The sequence below is a fragment of the Hippopotamus amphibius genome, chromosome 3 (assembly GCF_030028045.1).
Source record: "Hippopotamus amphibius kiboko isolate mHipAmp2 chromosome 3, mHipAmp2.hap2, whole genome shotgun sequence".
Lineage (NCBI taxonomy): Eukaryota > Metazoa > Chordata > Mammalia > Artiodactyla > Hippopotamidae > Hippopotamus > Hippopotamus amphibius.
Window position 1 is genome coordinate 26,021,908 of NC_080188.1, and position 13,552 is coordinate 26,035,459.

Sequence of the window (13,552 nt, forward strand, 5' to 3'; positions counted from 1 at the left end):
AAAAAACACTGATTGTTTAAAAACATTATTCACTGAGAAAATATTTGTTAAGTCTCTATTAAATAAAGGCACTGGGCTTGGTGTTCTGAAATTAAAAAATAAGAACTTGAAATTAGACCACATTTTACTTATTTAGCCAAACTGTACTTTAGTACACATGAAAATTTTTTGTTTTTGAATACCAAGAACAGTACAAATAAATTCTATAATGAAGAGAATATAAGAAATTCCTTAGTGGTACATCATGCCCATTGAGATCAGGGTTTATTGTAAAACCAATTACCTCACTTGTGGTTAAACCTCTTTGATCAAAAAGGCAATGAGATTTCATTGGATTTCCCAGCCTTGTACAGTTTTACTGGGAATCCCATTTCAGGTTTAGTAACAGTCAAAACTTAAGTAACAGAAGAATAAATGACAGGGCAGACCTGCATACTAAGGTCTGTATTATACCAGCTAGGTATTGTGATTCTTAATAGATTTATAAAATGCTCACTCAGAGAACCCTTTTTAACCCAGGATTCTCTAAATTTAAAAATCTGTAACAAGCCAGCCTTGACCTGAGCTGATAGTTACCTTTTTATTCTCTGAATTTACAAAGGAAGATTTTACAGGGAATAAGGTTGTAAGGGTGGGTATGTTCTACATACTCAAAAGGAGTTTTTTTTTTTTTTTTTTCTTTGGCCATGCCACGTGGCATGCAGGATCTTAATTCCCCAACCAGGGATCAAATCTGTGTCCCCTGCAGTGGAAGCATGGAGTCCTAACCACTGGACTGCCAGGGAAGTCCCTCAAAGAAAATATTTAAAATAAATTTCTAGTACTGTTTTTTTGGGGAATGCATATGACATACTATTACTTTTCAATAAATATGACTTTTATCTTATTACAAGGCAATGTAACATTAGATAGTAAAAGTAAAACATGAGCAACCACTCAACAAAAGAAAAGGGAAGGAGGAGTGGAATGTTTCTTGTTAGTTATATCCTCAGCACCAGCTCCCATCCCTAACTGGATAGCAGCCAGGAAGTTTGGGAGGCCTTTCCCTTCCCCCAGCTCCAGGTGTGGGCCCTGACTGGCCAATGACAATCAGCTCATGGCATCGCCTGGCACTGTGCTTAGTTCAAGGGCAAATAGAAGAATGAAGTTGGTCCCATCACAGTAAAAACCCAGGAGTAGAACATAATTTGAGCATACCCAGGATAAAATGAAAATGTGGGGCCCCTTAGTCAAAAAATATTTTCATATTATTTTTATTTATGTCATTCATAATATTTATGTTATTGCTAGTAGGTGACAGCAGAACATTAAACAGAATACGGAATCCTACACTCAGAGCTCTGTGCAACAGCACAGGTTAGCATGCTTAGGAAGCTGGCTGAATATCATAGAAGGAGTCCTCCCTCCAGGAATATCTACAGCTCTCCACATAGCAACATCTGAGCAGTAGTCCCAGGATCTCTCTATAACTTTTGGTAAGAACTAAAAGTCATCAGTTTACAAGCGTCGGGGCCTCCAATTCAGTCCGAGGACTTTTGTCTTTGTATATGACTTTAAGGTGTCAGAGGCAGAGATAATCAAACACGCAAGCATCCCTGGCTTTGTCCACACATTCAAATATTGCATAAAAGCAGTGCTTCTTCCTGGGAAACCAGATGTGTCTGCATACTGTATATGTATGCATACTCCAACTTGCAGTGGCACACATTTCTCCAGGGAAACTACCTACACTCGGGACTAGTGAGGAGCCCATGCCCTGCCCTTCTAAATAGCTCCTTCACTCCCAGGTTAGCCAGCACGGAAACCATGGTCTTGTACCAGTATTCCAACTACTGTGCTGAAATGTTTCCTGTCTTATACCTGCTTCTAATTTATAGTGTACAGAACAAGGCCAATCCATCATGAGTCAGTCATTTTGAGTCCTTGATACATAGAGAGTTTCTCAAGAAAACATTAATGATTATATTATATCTTTACTATGGATCGATTAGGGGAATTTAGTCAGATTAAAGCTGAAGACATTTGTTGGGCATTAAAGTCTTTCTTCTTTATCAGGAAGATATTAAAAAGAAATTCTGGACTAGGTTCTTCCTAACTGTTACCAACTATAGTAGATAATATCAATACCCTTGTCAGATGACAAAAAATAGGACTGTGTGTGAAACCTGGCCTTGAAAAATGTAAATTCTGAAACCTGTCCACTCCCTGCCTTTTTTCATGTTAGGACAGAAATGAAAATAACTGGAATAGAGGGCTCTGGAATAATTAAGCCAAAAAAAGAGAAACATGGGAAGTTTAAACATGGAAATGAATGTACAGAGTTGGAATAGCAAAGAAGCAGAGTTGAAATGAGTAAGGTTGCCCCTGATTCAAATGGAGCAGATATAATGTGAACCTAGAGAGGTGGAGATCTGAAGGGTGCAATGGAAGGCAAGAAATACCTAACACAAGGAGGGGATGCGGAATCAATTCTGTTTCTGGAGACACTGTAATTTTTCCTATAATTAGGAAATTTTTGATTATGAATTTTAATAATGATGAATTAAATATTTAATATAGGGTTTAACATATTGATCTATAAAGATTTTGCTTTCTCTAGGTGATTTTCCTAAAACTATGAAGTACAGTATTTTAATTACAATCCAGTTAATATCAAAACTCCTCTGTGCAAACAATGCAGAGAGCAGCCCAACTCTCAATTATGCGAGTAAGTTTAAACTCTACTACAAATGGTACTAGGAAAAAAAATTCTTTATAAAAGATCCTGAGCAAACTGATAATATGTTGATAAGGTGAAAGAGGGCACGTACACATTCATTGTACTAGTCGCTCTATTTTTGTGTGTGATTAAAAATTTCTGTGTAAAAAGATTTTTTTTCAAAGAAAAGATTCTGAAATATTGCTAAGTAATCTGAAAGACCCCCCATTATAAACCTCCAAAAATTTTTGGTAAAATAAAACAAATGTTTTTATGTTAACAGCTGAACTCTTGATAAAGAAAAGGAAATCTCAAGATTGCAGAAATGCAACAGTAGACTGAAAACAAGAGTAGTGAGTATATGAGATGACATCACAGGAATGAAGTGCACATGGATGAATAGTTCATGAGCAGATACTGTAATGGCCCTGTCTGTCTTGGAGGAAGTCATCAATCTCGACAGAGATGAGGCTTTGAATCCATAGGAAGTACAAATAGGAACCAAAACTCCCCCAGAAAAAGCAGGAACCCAACTAGCTCAGCCACATGATAAGGGGGCTTGTCTGACTCTGCCTAGACTCTGGTTTGAAACAAATATCTTTCTCTGAGCAGTTCTTACAACAGCTCTGGCCCTCCCATGGGTTTGAAATTACAACTACGCATGTGATCCAAGAAAACCCCGAGCCAAAAATTAACATAAAAATTGGCCCTGGGACAGTGATACCTTGGGGTGACTGATCAAACCAAACACAAAATTGTTCCAAGTGATGTGCCCTGAATCCAAAAAGTTCATAATCTAAAGTCATAAAATAAAGAGAAAACAATTCACTAGGGGAAGGAATAAAAATAATCATTAGTCATAACCAGCAGCAATAATAGAAGTCTGAGAACTTCAGACAACTGAACAATCTGATAGAGGCTATTAAACAAGTATGAATAAAAAAAAAAGACAAAAATGTAGTCATTAAAACCACTTGAAAAAATGACACACTATAAAGAACTAGAAGATTCAAAAAGAAACCAAATAGAACCTCTAGAAATGAAAAATATGTATGAACATTATAATTTAATTAGCAATAATCATGCCTTGGATAAACCTCATTGGCTATGATACTGCCACTGCAGAAAACTGAACATTATAATTTAAAACTCAGAGTGAACAGATTAAAATAGAATATTAGATACTGCTGAAGAGAGAACTAGAAAATTAAAAGATAAATCTGAGAAAATACACCAGAATTCAGCACAGAGATTTATAGAGGATGGATGAGAATGTCCAACATAAGAGTAATTAGAGTTCCAGAAAGAGAGAACAGAAAAATCAGGAGTGAGGATATATTCACAGGATTGATAGCTGAGAAGTCTCCCAAACTGAAGAAAGACCTGAATCCTCAGATTCAAGAAGCACACTTTCTAAACAAGATATATAAAAAGATATCTACAATAATAAATGCTGGAGAGGGTGTGGAGAAAAGGGAAGCCTCCTATACTGTTGGTGGGAATGTAAATTGGTGTACCCACTATGGAGGACATAGAAAACTGAAAAACTAAAAATAGAGTTGCCATATGATCCAGTAATCCCACTCCTGGGCATATATCCAGAGAAAACTCTAATTCAAAAAGGTCCATGCACCCCAATGTTCATAGCAGCACTATTGATGATAGCCAAGACATGGAAACAACCTAAGAGTCTATGAATAGGTGAATGGTAAAAGAAGATGTGGTATACATATATACAATGGGCTATTACTGAGCCATTAAAAAGAATTAAATAATGGCATTTGCAGCAACATAGATGGACCTAGAGATTATCATGTTAAGTGAAGTAAGTCAGACAGAGAAATCCAAATATCATATGATATCACTATTATGAAGAAATTTTAAAATATATATATAAATGAACTTATTTACAAAGCAGAAACAGACTCACAGACACAGAAAACAAACTTATGGCTACCATAGGGGATAGTGAGGGTGGGTGGGAAAGAAATAAATTAGGACTTTTGGATTAATGTATACACACTACTATATATGAAACACATAAACAACATGGACCTACTGTAAAGCACAGGGAACTATATTTAACATCTTATAATAACCTATAATGGAAAAGAATGTGAAAAAAGTATATATATATGTACATATATAGAAAGAGACAGAGAGACAGAGAAAACTGAATCACTCTGCTGTACACCTGAAACTAATACAGCATTATAAATTAACTATACTTCAATTTAAAAAAAGAAATCTACAATACATCCCTTACAGTGAAACCAGAAAAGGCAAAAAAAAAAAAAAAAACCCACAATAATTTTTAAAGCATGCAAAGACAAAATGCAAGTTGTCTACAAGGAAACAAGAATTAAATTTGCATTAAAGTTTCTGATAGCATCATAAGAGTTCAGAAAAATGTGAAATAAACTCTTTAAGTTGATGAGTGAAAAAAATTGTCAATCTAGAATTCTGTACCTAGCTAAACAGTAATATTGAGGGTAAAATAAGGATAATTTTAGACAAAACTGGAATAGCTTCCACTGAAAGAACCTCCAAGGAGCACATTTAATTACGGAGAGAATTTAACCCAGAAGGAAGAAGCAGGATGCAAGAAGTTATGGTGATTATTATATTATGTATACTTGAATTCTTTCATAATATTTGAAAAAAAGTGTAAGAGCATTCTTTGTTTAAAGACTTCTTTAAATTGCCTCAAATTTTTGGAGTTCAGTAGCACTGGCTGCAGTATCTATTTATTCTTATAGAAAACAGAAACCTAGCATTTACTGCCTTATTTGCTCTAAAGCAAAGAAAAAATAAGAGTATCGTCCAAATTTTGAAAGTTAAGAAAAAAAAAAAAGGAAACCCTACACCTTGGATGCACAAATGAACTGAGAGAAAATGATATAATTTAAGTTAAATTGTATTATTGAATTATTCTGATTTCAGAATTTTAAACTATGTATTTGTTACCTACATATCCTATGTAAATCTTAATTAAGATTTTATTGCTGGAGAGGGTGTGGAGAAAAGGGAACTCTATTGCACTGTTGGTGGGAATGTAAATTGATACAGCCACTATGGAGAACAGTATGGAGGTTTCTTGAAAAACTAAAAATGGAGTTACCATATGACCCATATATACCCACTGCTGGGCATATACCCAGAGAACACCTTAGCTCAAAAAGACACATCCACCCCAATGTTCACTGCAGCACTATTTACAATAGCCAGGTCATGGAAGCAACCTTAATGTCCATCAACAGATGAATGGATAAAGAAGATGTGGTACATATATACAATGGAATATTACTCAACTGTAAAAAGGAACAAAATTAGGACATTTGTAGAGACATGGATGGACCTAGAGACTGTCATACAGAGTGAAGTGAGTCAGAAAGAGAAAAACAAATATCATATACTAACACATATATATGGAATACAGAAAAATGGTACAAATCCATCGGTTTGCAAGGCAGAAATAGAGACACAGATGTAGAGAACAAACATATGGACACCAAGTGGGGCAAGTGGGGGGGGGATGTTGGAGGGGATGAATTGGGAGATTAGGATTGCCATATATACATTACTAATAAGAAAAAAATATCAAATTGTACACTTTGGATATATGCAGTTTATTGTATGTCAACTGTATATCAACAAAAGTTCTTAAAGAAAAAAAAGAAATAACTCAAGATTTTATATTATTATAAGATATGCAAAACTGCCTATGTAATTTAGCTGTGAAATGAGGTAAGCAAAAGTGGAAATTTATTATAAAACAATTATAATGGTGATTATTGTTCATTATTCAGTCTATACATACTATTGTTTGGAATCTTTAACAGCTATTTATTTTATTACAAGGCCATAAATTCTTGTGAAAGGTGAAAGATGTGGGAAATACAGAGTAGTGCAAATAAGAATATAAAATGTTATCTATAGTACTATGACTCAGACATAACCACTGAAAACATTTGGATATATATCCTTACTGAAGTCAAATGACCTAAACACAACTTCCAGCTTCCTTACTCACTACCCTTATAGATGATATTTAAACTCTCTCCTTTCTTTACTGTAACATGGGAGTATTAACAGTATTTACTTAATAGGGTGTTCATGTAAGATATATAGTGCAATACTTGACACACAATAAATTTGACTTATTCCACTAGTCTTTTTTTCTTTCAAACTATGTATCATATATACTTAACATGAATATATTTAACATTACAATGCACTGTACATATTATACAGTAGCCTGCTATAGGTCTTGAATATTTGTATATATCAGTATGTATTCTTCCACAGCATCATTTTTAATGGTTGCACATTCTTCCCACATATGATGGATTAAGAAGAAGAGGGGGGAGAAGAACAAAAGACTGATTAAAAACCCATAAGAAAGAAAACATAACCCAGAAACAAAAAACACAAACTTTTAAAAATTCTATATAAGAAAACAATAAGAAAATGAGTTTAACAAAATAAGAACTCAAAAGAAAAAAAATTGGAATAAAAGAAAATGAGACTATAACACGAAAAATGTTAACACTAAAAGTATTTGGAAATAATAAAAAGCAAAGAAACTTAGAATACTCATTATGAGCACAATTAAGAAGATATACATATAAGGAAGAACGCAAGTCAATAAAAAATGTTCCTCTGAATCCAAGAATCCAAAAGTGGAAAAGTCTTGAAAGATGTTATAATTTTTTTTTCCTGAAATAAAGGAATAACTGAGTCTGCATATGAAAAGGGCAACTATATTTTATTATGACATCAGAATGATGGACACTAAGATATAAACTGTTTAAGTTAGTAAGTTTAATAGGATTCTTCAAGAACTGGGCATCAGATGTGTTCACTGCTCATGGGTTGTCACTTCTTCCAGGCTTTCTTGATGAATAGAGATAAACTAGTATGTATTTTTAAAGGAGGAAAAAAAATATTGAGTTTATACTGATATTACCAATTCAAAATTAAGACTACAGGGTTTTAATTTATTTGTTTTTATATCTGTACCTTTTTTCTCTTATGTTGAAAATGTTGGTTCCTGAAAGCATGAATATAAATATTTATTTGCTTTCTCCTATAATGTGCAAAAAATGGCTTCAAATTAACAACCCCAATATAATACTGTCTAATTAATGGAAGCTTGAAATGGATTAAAGATTTCAATGTAAGACCTGAAACCATAAAACCCCTAGAAGAAAACACAGGAAAAACCTCCTTGACATTGGTCTTGGCAATGATTTTTTGGATAAGATGCCAAAAGCACCGGCAACAACAGCTAAATAAACAAGTGGAACTACATCAAACTAAAAAGATTAAGAAGACAACCTATGGAATAGGAGAACATATTTGCAAATCATATATCTGATAAGGGGTTAATAGTCAAAATATAGAAGAAACTCACACAACTCAGCAGCAAAAAAAAAGAAAACAAAACAAAAAACAAGCAAAAAACAACCTAAATAATCCAATTTAAAAATAGGCAGAGGGCCTGAATAAACATTTTTCCAGAGAAGACATACAAATAGCCAACAGTATATTGAGGGCCAGGGTTTCAACATATGAATATTGGAGGGATACATTCAATTGGTAATATTCTAACCCTGGCCCCCAAAATCCATTGTCCTGCTCACATGTAAAATATATTCACTCCATCCCAACAGCTCAAAAAGTCTTAAATCATTTCAGCATCAAAGTCTAAAGTCCAAAGTCTCATCTAAATGTTATCTAAATCATACATGGGTGAGACCCAAGGTATGATTCACCCCGAGACAAAACTCCTCTTCAGCTGTGAACCTGTAAAACTAGACAAATTATGTGATTCTAAAACAAAATGGGGGACAGGCATTGGACAGACATTCCCATTCCAAAAGGGAGAAATAGGAAAGAAGGGGCGACGCATCCCTACTTGAACAGTGATGGTGCTAGGTGTGTCCCCATATATTACCTGCCTTACTGCCTCTCATGATTGGCTGGAAAATGACCACTTGGCCAACCCCCAAACTCTAGAATAAACAAAGGCTTCTGATTTAAGGTATTCATTTCTCTCCCATGGCAACCCTCCCATATTATTTTTTCCATTTTTTGTTGACTTTCAAGGACAATATGGTAACATAGTCACGGTGGCTTAATAGTCATCAGCTCATCATAAATCAGTCTCTTGAAATGTATATCCTAAAGGCCTTTGTCCAGTGCACATCTGTAAGCATATAAGCACAGCAGAAATAAACTCTCTGCCTTTGATTACTTAATAAACAATGGAAGAACTGGAAAGTAATTTCAAGGAGGGAATTGTAGAATTCCAGAACTCCCACTTCCCGAGGTGATAAAATTCTCATTAGTACATATAAAAGTATGGTGGGCCTTCCCATAAAATTGAAAACAAAAGGCTCTGTTCAATTCCTCTAAGACAATTATATTATGAATAAGTTTTCGAATCTAAGAATGAAACAGTATAATCTGATTAAAAATGGAAACTCCAGGACAGACTTTTAAAATAAAACTTTTATAACTGTAAATAAAACTTGATGTTTAGAAAAATGATGTATATATTATAGAATAAAAATAGTATGATTAGAAATCTTGTCTTTTAAAGAATTAAGAGTTGAAATGAATCATGTTTTCTTCGGTCTCTGAACGTCTCTTACATAACTTCTCAAGTTATAAATAATACATTCATGTCTCAAGGCAGTTACTAGAAAATTGGCTACTTGAGGACAGGATTTCTATCTGACCCACCATTGTAGTCTACAGAGCCAAACCCCAGAGCTTGGCACCCAATAAATAGCTGCTTATCAGCAAATGGTGCTTCCCAGAATATTAACCTAGCCTCTCAGAAACTGAGGTGTCTCACAAAGCTTGGAAGGGTACATAAGAGTCAGAGTGAGTTTGCACCAATTAATATAATCATAAACGAGTACTGTGAGTCTTAGCAATTCAAACACCACATGTAAGTATTAGGTTAATGACGCAGAGCAGCAAAAAAGAAGAGTAAGATATGTTAACACTAAGAGACAAGGAATGGTTTGCATCAAATGTGAACTGATGCAAAGCTTTTGGCTTCGAAAGTCATTACCATATTTATTTCAACTATAGGTAAGTGAAAAGGCATATTCTCCAAAGGCACAAGTAACAGCAAACAGATTCCCACTGATGGGTTTCTTGCTCTCAACACAAAATTGTACAAAGACCAAAAACCTGAAATAGCAAATTGAATGATTCAGGCAAAAGTATACAGTGCCGATTTTGTTTCAGAACCACAGGGTAAAGTAAATTACACATTAAAGAAAAAAAAAACTTTCATGCGAGAATTTGGCTTTTAAAATATCATTTTTGTCCTTGAATTTTATCAGGACTATTGTTGCAATGCTGTTATCTGCTACTGTTTTGTTTTGTTTCTCTACATGGATCAAGTGTATTGGGCTGTTTTTCCTAAAGAGAAACCTGTGATAATGAATCTGGAGAAGAAATTTTTGAGCCCAAAACTTTTTTGACATGATGATTTAACTCTGACTCTCGTTTGCTGTAATAATGTATTACAGGCGCATTACCTTTGGGGGCAGATGTCACCTGTGGGGTACCGCAGGATTCATTTTGGAGAAGGGGTCTGTCCAGAAATCTTTGCAACAGGAGGAACGGGACTATAGCTAAAGGAGAGTAAACCAAGTACTGCTCCATTATCCCTTTCAAAAGCCTAGCTCTGCAAATGATTGAGTTTGCTTTCTCTGGGAGGAACTCAACACATCCCAGGGACAGGGTCATCTACAGATTGAATGAGGAAGAAGAAAAGGAGAGTGGGGAGAAAAAAAGGGAAAGAGGGACTCCATACCTACATTCAAATTTCCTTTCTCCGTCTCCCAAGAATTATGCAGATCTTTATTAGAATGCTACCATGCCAACCAGATAAGCAAGCAACAATTATTTAAATGTTTCACCTGTTCTTGCTTAGATATTGATATAAGCCAGAGCCACATCTGAATCTCATAACTGTTCTTTAAGCCTAAAGAATATGACTTAGTATATGGAGAGGGCAGCCAACTATACTTGAACCTTGGAGTCTAACACTTGTGGCCAGCAGGGATGGTGTCCAGGGTCATGACTATAGTAAATTTTGGCATAGAAAATTCCTAATGAAGTAGCTTAGGCAGATCTCAGACTCTCACAGTTACCAAAAAAAAAAAACACCAAAAAAAACAAAAAAAAACCCAACCCACCCATTTTGTCTAAAGCATGTGTCCTCGATTATAATCCAAAGACCTTAATGCGTCTATACATAATATTTTTGCTGCCAATCCCACTCCTGAGCATATATCTGGAAAAGGTGAACACTCAAATTCAAAAAGATACATGCACCCCAATGCTCACAGAAGCAGTATTTACAATATCCAAGACATGGAAGCAACCTAAGTGTCCATCAACAGAGGAGTGGATAAAGAAGATGTGGTGTGTATATATGTGTGTGTGTGTGTGTGTGTGTATGTGTGTGTATATATATATAATATTCTATTGTATGTATGTGCATACATATAATGGAATATTACTCAGACATGAAAAAGAATGAAATAATGTCATTTGCAGCAACATGGATGGACCTAGAGATTATTACCATACTAAGTGAAGTCAGGGAAAGACAATAGTATGTGGTATCACTTATATGTGGAATCCAAAAAGTAGTACAAATGAACTTATTTACAAAACAGAAACACACTCACAGACATAGAAAAGAAGCTTATGGTTACCAAAGAGGAAGAAGTGGGGGGGGATAAGTTGGGAGTATAGGATTAACAGATGCATACTACCATGTATAAAATAAACAACAAGAATTTATACCACAAGGAACTATATTCAATCTTATAAAAAACTATAATGGAAAAGAATAAAAAATAATATATATACATATATGTGTATAGATATGTATGTAGAACCAAATCACTTTGCTGTACACCTGAAACTAACACAATACTGTAAATCAACTACACTTCAATTAAAAGAAAATTGCTGTGTATGAAGAAATTGGATGGGAGAAAAATAGCATCTCTGTTTCCATGAACCACCAATTGAAATTTAGCATATTTAAATTATCAATGTAGGCAATAATCAGAAAAACAAATTTGAAGTCGTAGCCATTTTCAGATCAACATAGAGTTATTACAGACATTTCAAAATATTATGTAGGCTCATCCATGTTATAAAATTACAGGTATTGACCTAGGCTAGATGTCATTAACTAATGTATTAATAAACATATGTATTACTATATTATGAATTTATATGTCTAATATTTTGACAAGATTTTAATAAAAATGCCTTTCTTTGTGATTCTGTGTAATTTGTTTTAAGCACCAAAACATTATTCTGAGAAAACACTTATAAGCTTCACCAGACTGCCAAAGGAGTATTTGGCACAAAAAAGACAAGAAGCTCTGCTATAGAGCATCACTCTTTTTCCTGGGGATGTGACACAAACAGCTAGAATGCAGGTACCCTAAAGCAGTATTTCACAAACTGAAGAATTGTACAGGCTTTTTCAGAAGAAAAAAGTTATGCAGGTATACATAAAATTAAATATAAACCCCTTTATGCCTATAGGTCTAACACACAATGAAATCAATACGTATAAATTAAATATAAATGAAACTGCAAAATAATAAGATTTAAATTAATTACATTAATGAATTAATATTAATATTCTTCTAAAACACCATGAATATGGCGCTAACTCCCGAAGCACAAATTCTCCTGTATTTAGGAAGCTTATGCTACTGTGTATCCACTCTGAGTATGTCGGTTTCACTCTATTTTAACTGCCACAAAGGCGTCCTTTGAACAACATGCCAGTACATACTTCAGTTCTGCGACTAAGAAGACTATCAAATCTGCCTCTGTTCCTTTCTTGATGGCTGGCAAATGTCTGAGAAATACAGCTTAGCAACAACTTTATCATAAATAGAAACACAAATACAGGCACCAAAATTTCATCTCAGTACTTGTTATAAGATGGTTATCTAGGTTATCAAGAGTAGATGTATATTAATTATTTTCATTATCATTGAAATGAAAGCATACATTTAAGATATTCTTAGAGAATTCTTGGCTCTCCCAGAAAAAATCTGAGGTCCCTCAGCCTCCAGAAGGACAAATACTATCCAAAAAACAACAGAGGAATGATATCATTCACCCATCCACATTTATGCATATAAGCACACATTCCGCCTCCAAACCGCACAATAATCTACAGTCAGTCATCTACAGAGGTGGGTACATGAATCCGAGGACAGCATAACTGACTTTTGAAGAATAGAATTAAGATATCCAAGATTTCACTCTGGACAGGACTAGAAAATGTCAGGGAACAAGGAAAAGGGACTTTATCTGATTTCAGATGTCTAATTAGACCCCCCCTCCCCATATTCCATCCTTGGATAGTTTCTGATGAATAGTAATCCAAGTAAAACTGCAGGACTTGTTCTGATCCTCTTAGCTTCATATTCTTGCAGAACTCACTTTCAAGCTAATAGAAATGCTGTGTTAAAAACAGAAAACTAGGAAGAAAGAATCTTAAGGTTTTTTGATTGGTGCACAAGCTTTCTACACTCAGCAAATTTGGAGTATGTGTTTAGGGCATTTTGGTACAGAGTTATCAGTGCTAATAAATCACTGCTATTTAGACAGTTTCACTGTCAATCCAAGTCATTTTATCTTCAGAAGAGAGACTATAGTTCATGGAGGAAAAAAATATAGAGTGAATATCCATTGTTAGGAGAATGGTTGTAATAAATTATGGTATAATGACTGTACGGAATGCTTTTCAATCACTGTAATAATGAATAAGAGCTCAATCAC

The 13,552-nt window shown here is 34.5% G+C and overlaps 1 protein-coding gene and 1 pseudogene across 1 annotated transcript in view; both read right to left on the minus strand.

The window, feature by feature from the left end:
• CORIN (corin, serine peptidase) overlaps positions 1 to 13,552 on the minus strand; it is a 205,138-nt gene that overhangs the window by 166,348 nt on the left and 25,238 nt on the right. The gene's annotated exons all lie outside the window — the stretch shown is intronic.
• LOC130850661 (U4 spliceosomal RNA) lies at positions 3,717 to 3,829 on the minus strand (annotated as a pseudogene).